Below are 18,902 nucleotides of genomic sequence, written 5' to 3' on the forward strand. Positions count from 1 at the left end.
CGGAGATCGCAACTGCCTTAAAATCTACAATCATTTTAGATATTACGGCACCCACATGAAGAAGTGGTGACTTAAAATTAAATGTCCCACACAACTATTAGGTACTACCACAGAATACTACAACATTTCTACAGTACATTTTAAATGTCATGAACACAACTTTTTCTGTTATATAATTTAGTTTCAAAAGAGTAGCCTGTAGAAGTATTTTGTTTCAAACATTTTATTGAGTCAATGTGAAATCAATGAAGTGCAAAGCTTTACAAGCCTACGAAGCTTTTGAAATTAAGTACAGCTATTAAAAGGTAAAAGATTGTAAAAAATATTTCTTTACTTTCCTTATCTTTTTTTTTAGTCTGGTCCTATATTAATAGGAAATTATTTCATGATTTGATTGCTTCAATTGATCATTGATACAAGTCTTAATAAAAGGTATTAAATTCTTAAAATTCATAATTTTTGAGTTTCTGATTCCTGCAAAACCTTAGGAAGTTTTCGCGGATTCCTATCAGTGAGTTATTGATTAAATTTTCATACGTATACACTACCGTACACTTATACATATTTGATTGATAATGTCCCAATAACTTAGAATCTTCCTCAACTACTTTATTCCTATGGAAAAAAGTTCTGCAACTGATATTTAAACTTACAGTTCGAATTAAGGTCCAAAATCTGTTGAAGAATTTTGATAACTAGGGATAGGTTAACGTGCTGTTAGTGACACTATTGCTCATGCGTTTAAGTCAAGAACTCAGTTTAATTTTCATCATCATCATATCAACCATAAGACGTCCACAGCTGAACATAAGCCTCCCCCAATTACTTCCAGATAGACCGGTTGGAAGCGACCTGCATCCAGCGGACTTCTTGCAACCTTAATCAGATCGTTCGGACGTCTAACGCTTCGTTTGCCAATACGCGATCTCCACTTTAAAACCTTTCTGCCACTTGAAAACATTCCTGAGTTTAATTTTAAAGCATCTAAATTGAATACCAAAGAAAAATTAAACGTTGACTTAATGGATTACTTTGTTTTATATAGGAAGAAGCCTTATAGTGTGCATGACGTAGCCCTGATGTTATGCAGTCGGGTGTTACGACATCAGATGTTAGTGTCTTCCGTGTTGTGACATTCACACCAGACTAAGATGGTTTAAGATTATACATAGTAACTAATAGGTATGTACGTTATGAATATAAACTTGAGCTTGTCGACCCGGAGCGCAGGTAAATCTATTAGGTAGTTCGCAGCTCCATGGAAAATGGAGAAGAAACATGGGCCTTTTAGATAAATGGTTTACAAAAACCATAATAAGTCACCTAACTAGATAAACTGTCTTTCACCAACCCAACCCCTATTATTGATGAGGCGAAACTTTTTAATTAAATAACAACTGGCCCTATGAAACATTGCCAATTACTCTAAAACCATCTAACCGAAATATTTTGCCAGCAAACGATAATTGATTACGTAAAATATACTTATAATTACCGTATCTGGGCCACATGGGACATTCCGTACTGTTTTTGACAAGTGTGAGCATGCCATGTCCCTAATATTGACAACTAACAGCCAACTACGATGTACATAACGTGTGAAGTATAACGATGTAAACTAGTCACTAATTAGAAAAGTTTTGCGGCAAAATTATTTTAGTTGGTATGTTTCTTTTTATATTAATTTTGTTTCAGAAAATTCATAAGCCCACCTATGGGTGGAGGTAGAAACTACTTATTTAGCTTTCATCGCGTTTACACATATCTGATGATACAATCACGCTGGTAAAAAAATACTCCTCACCTTACCTGTTTCGAGAATATCAACAATACGACGAATAGATCCCAATTCAACCCAAACAATTGGGTTTGCCACCATTGGGTAAACATTGGGTTACAATGGGATCTATGAATTATCATAGATTCCATTGAATGTTGTAATAATTCGAAATAAAGCAACGATAGAATCAATTTGAATGCTCTAATTCTTTGGACCATGGACGAAAACACAAAACCTTTTTAATAAAATTATCCAAAAAGTAATAGTACCTAAATTAATCAGCCATTTCTATTCTGATTCCATTTTTAAATACGATTAAAGATTTTTTTATTTTAGTATCGCCTTTAAGTTATTTTATTGTTCCCTAAAGGAGGTACCTATTGTCTGCAAAGGCAATGAATCCTGTCCCGTTGAAACTTTAGACATTTATCTCATTTTAAACAAGGTACTACTCACGAAACCTATTTTTGAAAAGTAACCATTAATCTTACACAAGTTCGGTTGAAAATTCATTAATTCTTCGGTCATTGTGTTTTTTTAAGGGGGGAAATCATCCAATGATTTCTCCCGCCTTGGGCGAGGCGAGAGGGGGTGTCAGACTCTTACTGACTAAAAACCACCCTGTTCCTACTTCTACGCTTCAAGCCGGAGCCCCGGTAAACCTGCTAGGTAGTCCGCAACTCCGGATCAGTCATTGTGTTATCTTTTGAATAGCATAATGTTTCTTAAAATTTCGTCTGAATAGTTTGTTTAACACATTGATTAGGTTACTATTTGTAGGTAGTGGTCACCAGCTACCGAGCTTGCAATAAAGGTAGGATCAGGGTGGTGTTTAGGCAGTGAGAGACTGATACGGTGTCAGTCTCAAAGAGAACTCATTGAATGATTTTCCTCCGTTAAAAATTCTATTTTACTTATTGCCACACTCAGAGACATGCTTAAACTATTCCTTAATAAAGATTTTGTTCCGAAAATAATAGCTCTAAGTATTGCGTTAAGTGAGTAGGGCAGTTAGTATTCTACTATTAAACACCATTATACACGCTTACATCTCTACAGCTCTTACTAGAGCAAATATCATTGCAATATCAATAATTCAACGCCCACATCTGTGTTAAAACCGCGGCAATCGGCTTAAATGAAACGGTCAGCGGTGATAAAAGTGTGAGGGTCACATTCAAATCTTATTGGATCGTCTGTCGTGTGCAAAATTTAAAACGATATTACGATCATATAACATTGAATTCAATCACAGAACGGATGATGGGGTATTTCGTCCCCTGATTATTGCGAGGGGATAAAGTGAGTCATAATTTCTTTATATTGGTTTTTTGACCTTATATAAGTACATAAAGGTATAAATTGAGAGAGAGGCAATTAAATTGGTGTTTTTTTAATATTTTTATGATATAGAGTAAGTGGGAAACGAGCTGATAAATCGATGTATTGTAGATAATTAACGCCGCCCATGGAAACTTAAGGAGTTACGAGTGCATCCAGGCGTTTGAGTGGGGAGCGGAGAATCTTATAACTATTAAAAATTTCCATCATTAGTCAAACAACGCTTTCGTTGTGTTTCGTTGTGTGATTGACGTCCTATTACCCCCCTTGCTAATCTTCCCAATCCCCGATTCCCCAAAAACCCAAATACCTAAACCCCAAAAAGCCGACAACGTATTTGTAACGCCTCTAGTGTTTCGGATGTCCATGGACGGCCGCGATTGCTTAGCATCAGGTGATCCGTCTACTCGTATGTCGGATATACCATATACCGGATTTTCCCCAAAAAAAAACAAAAAGAACAGAAAAAACAAACAGAAGTTAAATGCAAATACGATAACAGAGTATTTAATTTGCAACACAAACAATGGAAGTTTGATGTTATCATAACAATCATCTCCTAAAATATCTGTAATAATAATGAACAAAACTTTAACTAAAGTATAATGTACCGTGGGCAGTCTTGTTTTCACATTAACCAACTTTCAAAATAAAAGGTTATTCAGACCTTAACCTTTTCGGATTTACGTGTTTATTGAATTTTGTATTATTTCTGGCGGATTTATTAGATTCGGATGTCATAGAGGAGTTTCGGCAGCTGATCCCGAAATATTATTACACATAGCCTTCGATATATTTTAATAAAACATTTTCTTATTGTACAAAACACACGAAGATTTGAACGGTGGACTTTTAGCAAATAAAGTAAATAAATTAAAATAGACATGAAATGTTTTATTTCATATATCTCATACACTTATGGACTGACAATAGATGCTACCCAAATGTGATTTATATCAGTAACATTTTTTCTACCCTTACAATGTGAGGGGATAGAAAAAAATCACGATCAAATATCATACAAATTAAACGATACACTTAGCAAAATGACGATATTTTCTCTACTTTATGACATACTTTTTGACGATTTATCTCTATAATGGAATGAAGTAGGACTGTAACACCGATTTAACTATATTTCGATATCTTTTTGGACAAATGTATTATGTCTCTTTATGTACTTTTACCATCACCCCTACTATGCCTGTGGGTTGTCGTAAGAAATGACCGAGGAGCTACGACAGACCGGGCTGCTATCTACTAAACCTGAACGTTTTAAACTGCTATCTCCAACACGCTTGCTAAGCGTGGAGACCATGGCAGACCCTGTTATGTCTCAGATGAAGCCGATACGAGTACACGGTTAGGTGCTGCTATACTACATGTCGCAAGTGTGATAAGCGATAAGTGATAATGGCATTTTCTGAGCAAATTGACAATAAGAATGTTAGCCGGTAAACGGCGAAGTTCGGCAGTGTTTCACTCCCGTGCCACAGAAAGTACGTAAAGCTGTTGGTTCTGTGCCTGACCTCTCTCCGGTCATGTCGTCCCAACGGGTTATGAGTGAGGGACAGAGAGTGCACCTGTGTTTAGGCATACACTTATGCACTATATTATATCCTGCGTAGTGGGCTAGTCTAGTTAGACCACCTGGCCACCGTGATCGAAATCGAACGGGAGATATACATTTATAATAAGACTAGGAGATACAATTCTGGAGTATCAGGATTTTCCATTGTTATTACACAAAACAGTTACTAAGCAGTTGTAGATTCGCAGTAATACAATTAAGGTTATGAAAAGACGATTCATTTAAGTGATGTGTTGATAGTACGTAGATTAATCATGATTAGGAAAGTATTTAAGTCCGAAACTATACATATGCAGAGGCTAAATTATTTCATTTATGAATGACTAGATAATAGGTGAAACATTTTACCGTAACATTGAATAATGATTCGATGAGTGAGTTTTGTTTTCTCTACAAAATATTTATTTTACATTTTTTATTTGTAGCAACCCTAAAGAATCGACCACAGATAAATAACCAGTAATCATATGAAGTGGTTAGCAAATTTTCGCGCCATTACCCATCGTAAGGCTCGCGGTGTCCCCCGGGGATATATCTACAAAGTAATTAATTAATATAATTAGAGCAAAACGTTAATTTATGGGTACGCCTACAAAAATAGAGGGCGCGGTTACTATTGCCCCAAGGAATTGATTCTGTACAGTATATTTGAAATTATTTACCTACGTAATATTATAATGAAATATTATTCATTTGAAAATTGAAAAGTATTAAAGGAGTGGATAATGGATGTGCTTAAATATTTTCTTTCAATTCGTACCTAATTCTATTTTTAAAATTAAAACATAGTCTCACATTTGTCTTTTTCATTCTACAAGTAAAACTATTATTCAAACGTACGTGTGTACAAATCTAATCTCTTATATGAAACTGTATATAGTAATTAAGATATAGTTTAACGTTCAAACAGGTCTAACATTAGGTACTAACAATAAAATATTTCAAGTCCAAGTTTTCCTACCGATAAACTTTACAAGCATTACGCCTTAAACTAAGTTACAGCACACACATTGCATTATCATACACAAAATGTCCTTCCTATCTCTGAAACTTTCAGCCGAAATAGAACAAAATATTCCGACGAGGCCCCAGACACTAGTGAGATACAGATCTTTAGTGAACTCACACATTTATTACCACTTATTCGATAAGATAGTGTTTTTCGAAAACTTATGTATAACTTCTTAAAGTAATAAGGAATAGAGATCAGTGTGACTTTTTAAACTAGGGGCTTAGTACGATCTTGCTTTTCGTTTAACGAGAGCAAGTAAGCGGCACTCTCATTAGCTGACGCGAATGAACCAACCAATCAGAGTGCCGAATGCGCTCGCTTTTCATTTTCGTTCAACGTAACGCAAATTCGTACTAAGGGTACAGGAATATTAGCAAACGTAATACATTGCAATATAGGTACAGTATATCTATGTATTCAGACTATAACAATAATAATTCATTTTCTTAGTTTGACAGAATCTTAGACTATGTAGATACAGACGTATGAGTACCTCGTCTCACTATTGTTCATTATCTAGAAAGTCGATGCAACTTCTATTTGGGTAGTCAAATAGGTAATGCATTGTAAGAGCCGCGTCATTACTATAATTAAGAATTTAAATATGTATCTAGACAACGGTGAATTCTTCTCAATTTCTCGCTCACATTTTACAAGTATTTTTAAGTAAGAATTATTAAGTGGCTTTACGAATTTGACTTGACCTATTGATCACATTCCGGTGCCGAGTAAATTGAGTTACTTGATTTGAAGCTCATCGGTCACAATGCCAAGCTCACGACGGCATTGGAGTTTCATATTGTGACAATTCTGGGAATAATTTAAACGTAGCCCTACATAATGGACCATTTTCCTAGACTCGGTATTCCAAAAATGTTCTATTTGTCATCCCGAAACGATATTTAGTATCTTTGCAACTAACCACTAATATGTATCAAATGTCTGTTATACTGGGTAATATTTCCAGTAATCTGCCATTGGTGTCAACTAATAAGCCAGCTTTGTGTCGATTCGATCAGGAAATCAACTCTATTAGAAATTAACGAAGTAAGCTCTCGTATCAATAACATCTGCTTTTATGAAAACATTATTTTTAGTCTTAAGTTTTAGTAAGTTAACACAAGCGTCCTTTTACAATGTTATAAAAAACCTTAACTGGTTTAAGAGGTTATTTTTTTCCAAAAATACAAATATTTATAAACGTTCAAGTAAACAAATATTACTTTGAGACTGCTTCTGATACAGTTTTACATAAATACCGTCACAAAGTCACTATCTCTATTTCGTAGTGAAACTAAGCAACACTGAAGTTTACTTTTTGATTTAAACGCGGCGACGTTTATCTCGACACCGATTGAGTTGGTCGCGAAACTTCAAGCGAGTTTGTTTGCAAGATAAGTGAGTAGGCTTGCACCCATCGGCGGTAAGCAATAAACGGAGAATTATAACCAACTACATTCCTTTGATCAAACTTCTACAATCCACGGTCTCCCTTTGACTAATTAAGCCGTTCAATTAAACCATTGCGGCTCAGAATCTCTAAGTAATTCAATCATAAATTGTTTGAACAAATATTTTCCTGACCAATATTAACTTACCCCCCAGTACAACAGTTGACCGAAGATATTTGCCAAACTTTATATAAAGTGCAAACAGTTATCATGTAAATTCACGTGTAAATACGAGAAAATAAAAATGTTTAACCCTTTTCGCACCCTGCGGGTCGAATTATCCTTTTCTATGGTGAGGAAAATATGGCGCCCGTCGCTTTGGTACAAATATTGTAATAGATATCGGGGACCCAAACGGGAATATTTATGTTTTTCAATAGACATGACATGTGTGGGGGAGTTTTAAACTAATCGTAGGAGCAAACGACAAGGGATGCTAATAAATTATGATTAACACTTTAACTGACAAGACTTAAGTCTGGTGTCATCCTGAACAAGTTAATAGATTACACGCGATATTATGCTGCCCACAAATGAGGACCCAAGGGTGGGGATTATTTACATAGGAGCGTTGAGATTAGGGCCCACAGTAACACTAAATGGGACTTAGGTCGCATTTAAAAGGATTAAGCACGATATTTCAGTTTTCCGAGATCGTTATTTATGATTTAAACTTTAGTGAGCATCGTTATCACGCGTCCATGTGTTCAAGGGTAGACTAATTCTAACGTCTAACCATAAAACGTCGACCGTTTACTACGTAGAAATGTCTGATAAAGACATAAAATATACAAATGCGTTTAAGATAATACTCCATGTTCAATAGTTTCCTATTAATCCTAATAATAATTAATATTAAGGAGAATCACCAACAATCCGCTTATTTAGCATAATTAATACTAAACAGTATTAACCAATGATTATTCCATGATCAATCTTGACGACGAAGCACTAATGACGTCGATACAACCGCGGCTCGACCTTAAAGGTGTCAAATGTACAACAGTCTGTTCATTATGAAATAATGAGCGAAGATGCTTGCCATTAATTACTTGTGCACAGACGCCATGTCATTCTACAGTTAATTGAAATCTCTCGCCTCAAACAATATATTCAATCTGCTGAGCCCACCATTTTTGACGTACCTAAGCAGTTATTTGATTCATGTTCCAAATTCAAAATGTTTATTTGGCATTTATTTTACAAATTATTTTTCGTGGAACGCAGAAATAAATGCTGTCATAATAAATATTAAAAAATAATTTTTGTTTATGATTTTCACTTTTTTTATTTTCATCACATTTTACCTTTTTTTTTTGGTGAAGGTTTTACATAAACTATGCTAAATAATAATTCTTACGTTAAGCACGAGGTACAAGAGAAAGGCCTTAAAGTTCTAAAGATCGTCATGCGCTACCACTCCTACCACAATCGAAAATTATACCAAAAGCTCTTCAGACCTCTCACTTCGGGGTCCATTAAAAGTACAGTTACCTTTGAAAAGGGTTCTAAATCAATCATTATACCTCCTAATCACTATACTAAATATGTTTGAACCCGGAACTATTAATGACTACTAAAAATAAAGATACAACCCAAAAATTACAAAAGAAATCAGTCTGAAACATCGCAATGAAATTAATGAAATCACGCATATAAAAGTTAACGGATCCTCATTCACGTTTTTTATTCAAAAATTTTAATAACACATTGCGTACCGGCCAGTGAAGCAAAACAATTCTCGTTTGTTTTTTATTTCGGCCAGTAACAAGCAACAAGGTATACTTGACCACAAATTCTGTTCGTGGAAAGCAGGAAAATGAATAATATTTTTTACGTAATGTGTTCCTTTTATGAAATTAATCATAAACAATCTGTATTATTATTTTTAGATTATGTCACATACATGAAGAAGCCTGTCTACTTATTCAATCTACTTATTGAGAACTGTATCAACTACAACAAAATTCACAAGGCAAGGAGTGGGCCGAAATCAATCGAATAAAATGTAAGTCATCTCTGTTATTTCTTTTCATTGTATCTATTTCTATTTTCGATTCCAAGAAAAAAAAATAGGTACATATTCTTATTTTTCCTTTCTAAGCTGTTCAATGATTATTACAACAAAACCAATTACCAATATCTATTTTACATAATAACCTTTCTATCTCACATTTTATCGATAGAAGTTACAGTTTACATGAAAAATAACCTTTTATTTTTCCTCTAAACCGAACTCCAAAATTTATGTTAATTAAAACTTTAAAACTTGTAGGTAGTGTACTTTTGTATTATTGGACTCGCTTGCTTGCCCTAAGGCCATAGGAAAAGTCTTCAGAGTTCGTCCATTGCTAACGGTTAACGCGAGATCACTTTTGTTTGAAAAAATTTAAAAAAATAAAGATCACAAAATAAATTATCTCTGCTCACATTTTTCTCCAAAAAGTTTTTAATTCCTCGTGTATTTTTGTCTATGGTCATAGATATACTCTTCCATATTTGAAATCAAATCAAATTACAACCGTTCAATTCAACATGGCTGATTTAAATCCAATCTAAACAAGTAATAAGTTAATTCTGTTGCTAATTCGAGTAGGTTTGTTTATGATACACCGCAAGCCTATGACATCAGGATGCAAATGACATTTTGTGCTCGGAAATAGTTTATTTTGTATCCAAATGCGTATTTTACACGAGTCTAAATGAAAAGACATTTTATTATTTACGTATTGTTAATGTATTGAATATTCTGTCTATTTTAAAGAGTTCGCTGTGTGAGTGAGGTTACCGTTGGCCCAATTACCTCCCTTCTCAAATCTTCCCAATCCCCGATTCCCCTTTAAATTCCTAACCCCCAAAAGGCCGGCAACGCACTTGTAATGTCTCTGGTGTTTCAAGTGTCCATGGGCGGCGGCGATTGCTTACCATCATGGTGATCCGTCTGCTCGTTTACCGGCTTATTGCATAAAAATGAAAAGGATATCACCACGGAATAGAAAAAATTTTTTTTCTATATTTCGTGGATATCACATATATAATAATTTGGTTTTTTGACCCAAATTGCCTGAACAATACAAAATATGTGGGCACCAAAAAAGTAAGTGAGTATTCGCGGCCTACGTGCTCATTTGAACACGAAAAACGATAGAAAAGAAACTAAACAAATATGTTATTAGGTATGTGTACACAACTTTTTTCAGAATTACCGAGAATTGTGGCAAAGGTTATCTATTTAATATAGAACGTAACTAGGTTTCCTCTCGTGGTTTTACCCTTAGTAGGAGTTTACGCTTTATGTTGAACGAAAACGAAACGAGAGCGCTTCAGCACTCTGTTTGGCCAGCACGAATGAACCAACCAATCAGAGCCCTGAACGCACTCTCATTTCGATTACTTTGAAGCAAACTCAAACTAAGGGTACTATGTTTGTGGTCTAACGAAAAACGTAACCTAACTATAATAATACATATCACTAAGCTTTCTTACATAAAAAGGTAAAAAAAAAAAACAAACTAAAACAAATTGTATGTAAGGATTGAAATAATTGTATCACAGTTTTCCTTTTTCCTACACATGGAAACCTAATTTAGCGTTTTCTTGTTTTTATTTTTAATAAACACAACTTACACATTATTATGGCCGAGATTGCTCGGTAGTCGCATCTGCGACCATTCGACCAATGAGGTAATTCTGTACATAGGTACCTAACTATTTATAAGGGATAAGCTAATGAGCATATTATCATCTGCAAAAACGATAGTCCATGAAAGTCCACTGCTGACTTGGACATCCTCTACAAAAGAGAGGTTTAATATGTATTATATGTATTATATATGTATATGTATTGTATGTATTGTATATTGTATTCTTATATAATTCTTTTGTGTGTTTTGGCTTCGCATCAATCCGCTTCATTTCTCTGCACTACCCTATGGTTGACTGTTAGAGAATGCCTTAAGGCATTAAGTTCGCTATTCACTATTTTTTTTTTGTGATGAAGACTAAATAAATAAATAAAACATTTATCTCAATTAATTATTATGTTATCGGCTTACTCACGTCCGTCCGGAACTCCTCGAAGTCCTGGAAGGAGTTCCTCGTCAAAACAGTACGTGAGTAAGCCGATAACATAATAATTAATTTAGTATGTCTCACGAAAGTTACAATAAAATAACATTTATCTCATTGGTTTAAAAGATCAAATTTCATTAGAATCTATCAGAGAACGCTACTTTCCGGAATTCTGCTCTTAGTTAAGTACCCCTTAATCGTTTAACCCTTATGGAATACCTAGGTAGCAAATATTTGTGTTTTATTTTATAGTCACCATACGGGTCATCAGAGACATAGTTTAAAAAAAAAACGCGTGTTAAACGAAGCCTGTGTTCGTAGGTAGTGTAAACGAGAGGTTTTATTTAAACCCACACTGATATTCATTAATATTTATTCATGACTAACGAGTAACGAGGGAATATCGGGGAATATCGTCTCTGTTCACACCAATGGCGATTGAGGATGTACCTTTTTTACAAATTATGTTCAAAAATTTTTTGATTATGGCTATTGACCAATTTCATATAATTTGCTGACTATGAAAAAATATTTTGTCTGTGTCAGTCAACTATTCACATAGAGAAAATGGTGAGAAATCATTAGGTTTCATAATAATAAAATACTATAACTAAAAATCACGGTTTACTCGCGTAAATTAATGGAGAAAAGCTCTACTAGTTTCGAGTCACAGAGGGACTCTTTATCATGAGCAGCGTGCGCAGACGCGGCGACGTCACGCAGGCTACTCATTGCTAATTTACGTAAGCAAACCGTGATTTTTTAGTTATTTTAGTATGTCTCATGATAGTTATTATAAAAAATAAGTAAATAATACTATAAGTATTATTCTTTATAAATTAATATAATCCCAATATATTTATTGTGACAACGTGAGTTCAGGATAATTAAGAAAAAACAAATGCGTACGTTTATATTTACTATAAACCACACGTGGGATAACAAGAGCAACGTTTTATTTCTGCTCTCAAATGAAATATTCATAGACTTTACGTTTAAAAACACGGACTACAGCGTAACTTTCCAACTTTGTTTTTTTTTTATATCATACATATTTTATACACTTTGATGAAATATGTAACAATATCCCGATAGAGGATACTAAGAATAACATAATAAATGAATGTCATCCTCATTATAATTCATACTTTATTTTGCTTACAAACTTCCTTAGTGTCAATTATGTTCTGAAACATTGCTAAAGATGGGGTTGAGTAACCATTAAATGACTCTGATTACGACGGTAAGAGAACTATCAGTCCAGATGTAAAGACTTCTAAATACACCATAATTTATTATTGTGTGCACCTAAAAGGTAGATAGGAAGCACTTATGGGCCATGCCTTCGAGTTTCAGGAACCTTTCGGTAACATTTTATTGCGAATGACAGGCAAGGTACGCGACTATTTCGGGAACACGTCAGTCGTACGGAATGAGATTATACAGTTATTTAAAGAACAGTGAACACATAATGTTATGGTTTTTGCAGTCGCTTAATTTGAAACAAACAAGCTTTTAACAGCGAAAGGATTATTCCACGAATGGAAATATTTATATCTTTTAACCCGCCATTTTGATTTGAATGTTTTTTTGGGACCAGGTATACATATTCAGCCTATATAAATGTAATGTAAACAATTAACAATATACGGTGTAATTTTGAGTTATAAAGTAAAATACTAAATAAATCTCAACATTTTGGTCAAATTAATATTACATTTATTAAATTAAATTAGAAATATAATTTCGACTCTGCAGATATACTGGCCACAAAATTAGAAAAAATAATCCAATGCCATAAAAAATAATGAAGAATAAAAAAAGTATTGATTCTTTATTATAATCTGTGGGCAGAGTGACACATTTTCATTTCAATAAATTACCAGTATGAATTTACAAAATGTAAAATAAAAATACTTTATTAGATTTAATTTCTGTTACGATAATAAGAGGTGTATTTAACAATGTTTAAAATTGAGATAGTGGTAAAAATATGGCTATTGTAATAAAAACCACTGACGGGGTTATATAATGCATAGGAACCAAACAATAACATTCTTGAAAGCTTCTTAGCCATTCTATCAGGATATACCTGTATGAAATTAGATCAGGCACTCAGCGGTATCGGTAAGACACATACGATATAGCCTTCTAATATTAGACTACAGATTCAATGTAGGCATAGAAAGAAAGAAATCTCTGTTTGAAAGGTATCTAGGCACTAAAAATAAATATCTCTGGACTCTAGACAATCAATGTAGAAAAATTTCAATCATTTTCAAATGCAAATTAAGATTAGCCTTGATCCGTTAATTCTATTGAGATGATACTCTACCATGCATAGAATTAATATTGTTCATTATTAGGTTTGGCTTATGAAAAGGTTGACTCTATTCAAAAGGTTAAACTCTATTGAAAAGGTTAAAGTTCCAAAATCTTTTTATTTCAATTATATAAAACCTCATACTTTAACTTTATTAAAGTGCTGGTCATTTTCGTTGAAAAAAATACAGTACAGCCATTAAGTGAACAAAAAAAAAACAATTATAATTATTTCATTTTCCATAAATGGCTATCTTAATTTTTCAGCATAACGTGGCCATTACGCGCTTTATTCCGTAGAGGCCGTCACCAAAAAGTTTATGTTTTATATAAAAATCGTCGAAAATAACCCTAAAATTAATTTACTAATCATTTAAAAATAAAGCCGTCTCGGAGACAAAGCATTATTGTCTTTTTTTAAACTAAAGTTGGACTTTTGAATCGAGATTTAGATCCGGCAATATGGCCATCTCTATCTTGAAAGAGAAATTAATGATAAATAAATAAATTAAATAAAAAAAAACTATGTAAATAGACCGCATAACACTTTTTGCATCAATAAACCAATAACATGCTTTCTTGAATGCAAGATATTGAATAGCTACTCTTGTGCGGATACGCGGCAAAGTGGCATCTTGACATTGACACTTCGTTGTTCATTGACATTTAAAACAATATGGCGTACTTCTTTTTTTTAATAAGAGCCTAAGCAGTAAGTACGACATTCAAATTAACGGTCACACAAATAAATATCCATTCATAAAAAGAATACTGATTCGATTTATTAAAAATATTCATAAATTTTAGGTAAAAGACTAAATAAAAATGTCCGGTAAATTAAAATAAATTGTTTCATTGAAATTTTCGTTCGTATTTATTTAGTTCATTAGTCCTTTCAACGAGTATCGTCACAAAATTGCTCGCGATTTACGTAGAAAGACGGAATTAATATCTTCTGCTTCTTTCTTGTTGATACTAGCCCATTACAAAAAGACCTGACTACCGTACTCAGAGTCGTTTAATGGTTACTTATCCCATTTGTTACTAAGGAATAGTATGTACGTAATCATTAAATGTCTCCGAGTGCGGCAATAAGATTCCAATCTTTAATTCTTGCATGTAACTAGAAATATTGGAATCTTCTCGCACCAATACTCTGTTCCTGCTAAAGTTCCTAATTTGTTTGTCTTTAAAACTTACTCTTTTCTTCTTATGCAGTTCTTGTTCAGTTCACAAACTAAAACGAGAACATTGTGATACCTAATTTTATAGTTGAAACAAAAAAGGTTAAATCTAGAATTTCGAATTATATGCAACCTCATCATGTCAACGTTATTGAAGTGCTGGCCATTTTAGTACCAAAAATATAATAATATAGCCATTAGGTCAACAAAAAAAATATAATTTATTTTTTCTTTTTATGTAAATAAATGGCTGTGTTACATTTTTTGGAGAATGTATGGCCATTACGTGCGCGATTATTCCTTGGAGGCTGTGCCAAAAAGTTAATGTTTTAAATAATATAATATTACGAATCCCACCGAATATAATGGCACTAAAATTAATTTCCTAATCTTTTAGGCTTTTGTAACGAAAAAAAAAACTCATCTATTTAAAAACCTTGTTAGGCTAAGTTGTTTCTGCGTTATTTAACTAACTTTCCGTATATAAAGAGGAAGAGCTCAAATAAGTAGTTTTTTAAATAAAAAAATGTCTACAAAACGAAGCGGGATAAATCGAAAAGCGAAATCTTCGGATTATCCTGAAATGTTTACCTCGTTTCAGGCTTATTCTATTATGGTACAGTTGTCCCGTGTTTTTTTCCGTGAATTCTTTATGACAGAGGTGACCGACGCAGCGCCCGGGATTTTCGTCACTTATAATAATACTTTTTTTAATTGCTTGCATTAATTTTTAACATTAAGCTCGTGTTGGGTGACTATATACATTTTTGCGTGATTTTCTTTAGGTAAAAATGTTTTATTCCAGTCCATCGTTTGAAAATATAATGTGCTCAAAATGTTCATACAACTTAATGATGGTTAAGAAACAAATTTCAATAATTTTGTCGTCGAAAACATTAATCATCTCTCATAATTCCGAAAATCCGTTTCGAATCAAAGTTTTATCTAAAACATTTTAATATAATGTCCTACAACATATTTTAACAAGCGTAATATAAAATACCTCGGTAAACCGTAGGGACGAAATATCTTACACGTTAAAAATACTTGAACCTTTCCTAAAATTAAAAATACACAATCGCCGATCATGGCGCGTTCGTGGGCTGGGTTTTAATAAAAAAGACAGTTAATTAGCAACTCAAAGTGAATTTCAATTTAAAAAAATACACTGTTTTAACACTTTCTGTTAACACATGACGGTTAAATGAGCTAGCCTTTGATGTGTAGAGAATCCTGTAGGCTTTGGTCTAGGAACGGATGCCTTTGACTATGGAACGTGTTGAATAGACAAGTGCATATTAAATGCGAACATTGAAGTAACAATAGTGTTCGAGTTGGGGAGAAGTTGGTCTAGGGTTGTTGCGAAATGGTATCTGTGTACCATTTATGTCAATATCTTACTTCTTTTTCATAATTATATTAAAACATAAGTAAAAATAAGAGAAAAATACTCTTAAACATTATTGAAATGGTTTATACATTATTATTGTTATGTTTCTTAAATGGTTAAAGTTGAATTGATTAAAATGTGACCCTCATTTTGCTAGACATTACTCTGATTTTACTAATTCATTTGATCCACCTTATAAAATATTTGAGATCAATCAATGAAGACTAAGAGATGGAATTATTATAAAATTGTAGTGGTCCTGTAATTTCTTCAAATGAAACAATATAATATATTTTGTTCTGATGTCTGACTATCCAATCAGCACATCACTGTACTGAGCCACTGATTTTAAACTTCAGCTTTTCGGAGACGAGATTATCATTAGATACTATTACTAGAAATTGTTTTAAGTATTTAAGTATCCACATTATTTTTCGTTATCTTTCATTTTTAAATCATAAAACGTATTTATACAACCTTAGATAAAGAAATACCTAATAAATTTTATTTCTACATATAAAACTAGAAACAAATGATATCAGTTTAAAAATAGAAATATCTTCCAAGCAATATAGAGCTGTAAGTTTAATTTCAGTATGCAATTTTGTTTTAAATTAATTATAGTTTTATATTATTTTTTATAAATTAAAATAAATACCGGCAACGTGTAAAAAAAAGATTACTGTACGGATTATTTACCTCCTTCCAATAAACTATTATTATAGAATTTTAATAAAAACTCTCAATATAAAATTTTTCTATCATGCTATGCGAGTTAAACTAGATTTTTTTAATTTCCGGAGTTCTATAGAGTTGTTTTGTTAAACGTAAATTGATATTGTGAATCGTTTTAATTTTATTATCGCAAGAAGCGTTGTGAATAATCATTTCTATGCTGATCACATTTATAAAATATATTTTTTATTATAATCCTAACGGATATTCACGCGTAACATTTTTTTATACATTATTGATTAGACTTCAATAAATTAATCATTAGCAATTTTCAACATAATGTTGTATTTTTTATTTAAATATCATCACGCTATTTCCTAGAGAGGTTAGTAGACGTGCGAATTACTTGTTAACACCCACTTTTCAAAACACCCATTTAAATAGAAGTTATATTTTTTACATCGTTTTTATTTTATCCTGTATCTGCAATTAATCGTCGTATTTTTTTATTTTAACCAAATAGTTTCAATTGCATTTCTCTCGTGTGAGGTATCCAGCTATGTAGATCGCATCACATAGGTCAGTGAGCATCCGTGCACACATTATCCATAGACAATTACTTATAAATAACTGGCCACTTGATCGTCATCATTAATGTTGAAGCTATTTATTAACTTTATTCGTTCTAAAGTCGAATTTTTTATATAATTATAAAAAAAAACTTTATTTATATTACTATCATTAAATTCACACGAGAATTCAACATTTATAATGAAATTACTTTAACAAAAAAAACCCATACGAAATATTTTATAGCAATAAATTAAAAATATACCGAAAAACTTGACTTTGAACGAAATAAACTACTAATATCGAACTTGAAACTGTCGTAACGAACTTATGAGAGCCGCTAACGAACTTACCTGCGAGTTGAATTAGTCCGAAAGAGTTCGATTAGTGCACTGTAACACTGGTGCGAGAGGAGCGCGTGTTGCGCGCTGAGACGGCTGTACACAAGTGGCATAGAACCTCGCACTCCCCAGTTATATACCCCGACGCAACCAGGAGCAAAGACGAAAGCGTAGCGGTTGGTGCTACGCTGCTACGCCGCGCCCAGCGTAGGCGTGCGTAGGCATCGGCCTACGGCACACTACCATACCAATAATTAGCTAACATATTATAACATATCCAAAATATACGTAAATGCATTGTTTTCATTAAATTATCCCTTATTCATAGACTAATAAGGTCTTAAATTCCACTTCAAATCTTGTTTATTTTAACTGTCAGCTGAAGTTTCGTCATCAAAATGAATCCGATTAATTATCGTCGTGATTTTAAACTTTGTTAAAGAAACTTTATATTTATTTAATCAGCGACAAAAATAATACTGTTTACCTTATTTCGCGACGACGTTACTTGTTTTGCGTTAACGTAATTAAGTTTATATAAAATGTAAATGATATTTTTAAGGTATCTGTCTATGAAATTTTGTAGTATAAAGGATGATAGGAACAGGCCCGTGGTAAACTGAAACCATAGCTTTAACACGTGTAAATAAAATACATACATCAATAACCAATTAGTGAGCACTGATGACCAAAACCTCTTCTCACTTGGAGAAGGTTTTTAGCATTAATCATCTCTGCTCAATACGGGTTGGTGATTACAAACTTATAATTAGATATTGAAAGCCCAGGTTTCCTCACGATGTTTTCCTTCACCGTTAGTCAGTGGTGTCTAAATAAACTTAGAAAGTAGATATAGCTTGGAAAAAGTCATCTTGGTACATGCCGTTGGTAGGTTTCGAAACCGCACCTCATGCTTGAGAAGCGGGAGTTTAACACCTCCGGGCTACCAATAAACCCCGGGACACCACGACACACGTGTATTTTTTTTTTTATTTATTTAACACAATTTTCAATACAGTTTTCATATTACAGTTTAGCTCGCCAAACATTTCAGTTTGTTAGCGATAAATAGACTTTAAATTATAGAAAGAAATATTTTCCAAGAATTAATAGTGATAAAATATCAAATAAACTACAATATTACATTTTTTTAAATAGAATTGTACTCATAACT

At 33.0% G+C, this 18,902-nt stretch overlaps 1 protein-coding gene across 7 annotated transcripts in view; it reads right to left on the bottom strand.

Moving 5' to 3' along the window:
- LOC118272809 (allatotropin-like) overlaps positions 1 to 17,870 on the bottom strand; it is a 42,795-nt gene extending 24,925 nt beyond the window's left edge. For all 7 annotated transcript variants that reach the window (XM_050707991.1, XM_050707990.1, XM_035589492.2 and 4 more), the window contains exon 1: positions 17,741 to 17,870. The gene's annotated coding sequence lies outside the window, so the exon portion shown is untranslated. The remainder of the gene's footprint in view (positions 1 to 17,740) is intronic.
- Between the last annotated feature and the right edge of the window lie 1,032 nt (positions 17,871 to 18,902).

The sequence above is a fragment of the Spodoptera frugiperda genome, chromosome 4, assembly GCF_023101765.2.
Source record: "Spodoptera frugiperda isolate SF20-4 chromosome 4, AGI-APGP_CSIRO_Sfru_2.0, whole genome shotgun sequence".
Classification (NCBI taxonomy): Eukaryota; Metazoa; Arthropoda; class Insecta; order Lepidoptera; family Noctuidae; genus Spodoptera; species Spodoptera frugiperda.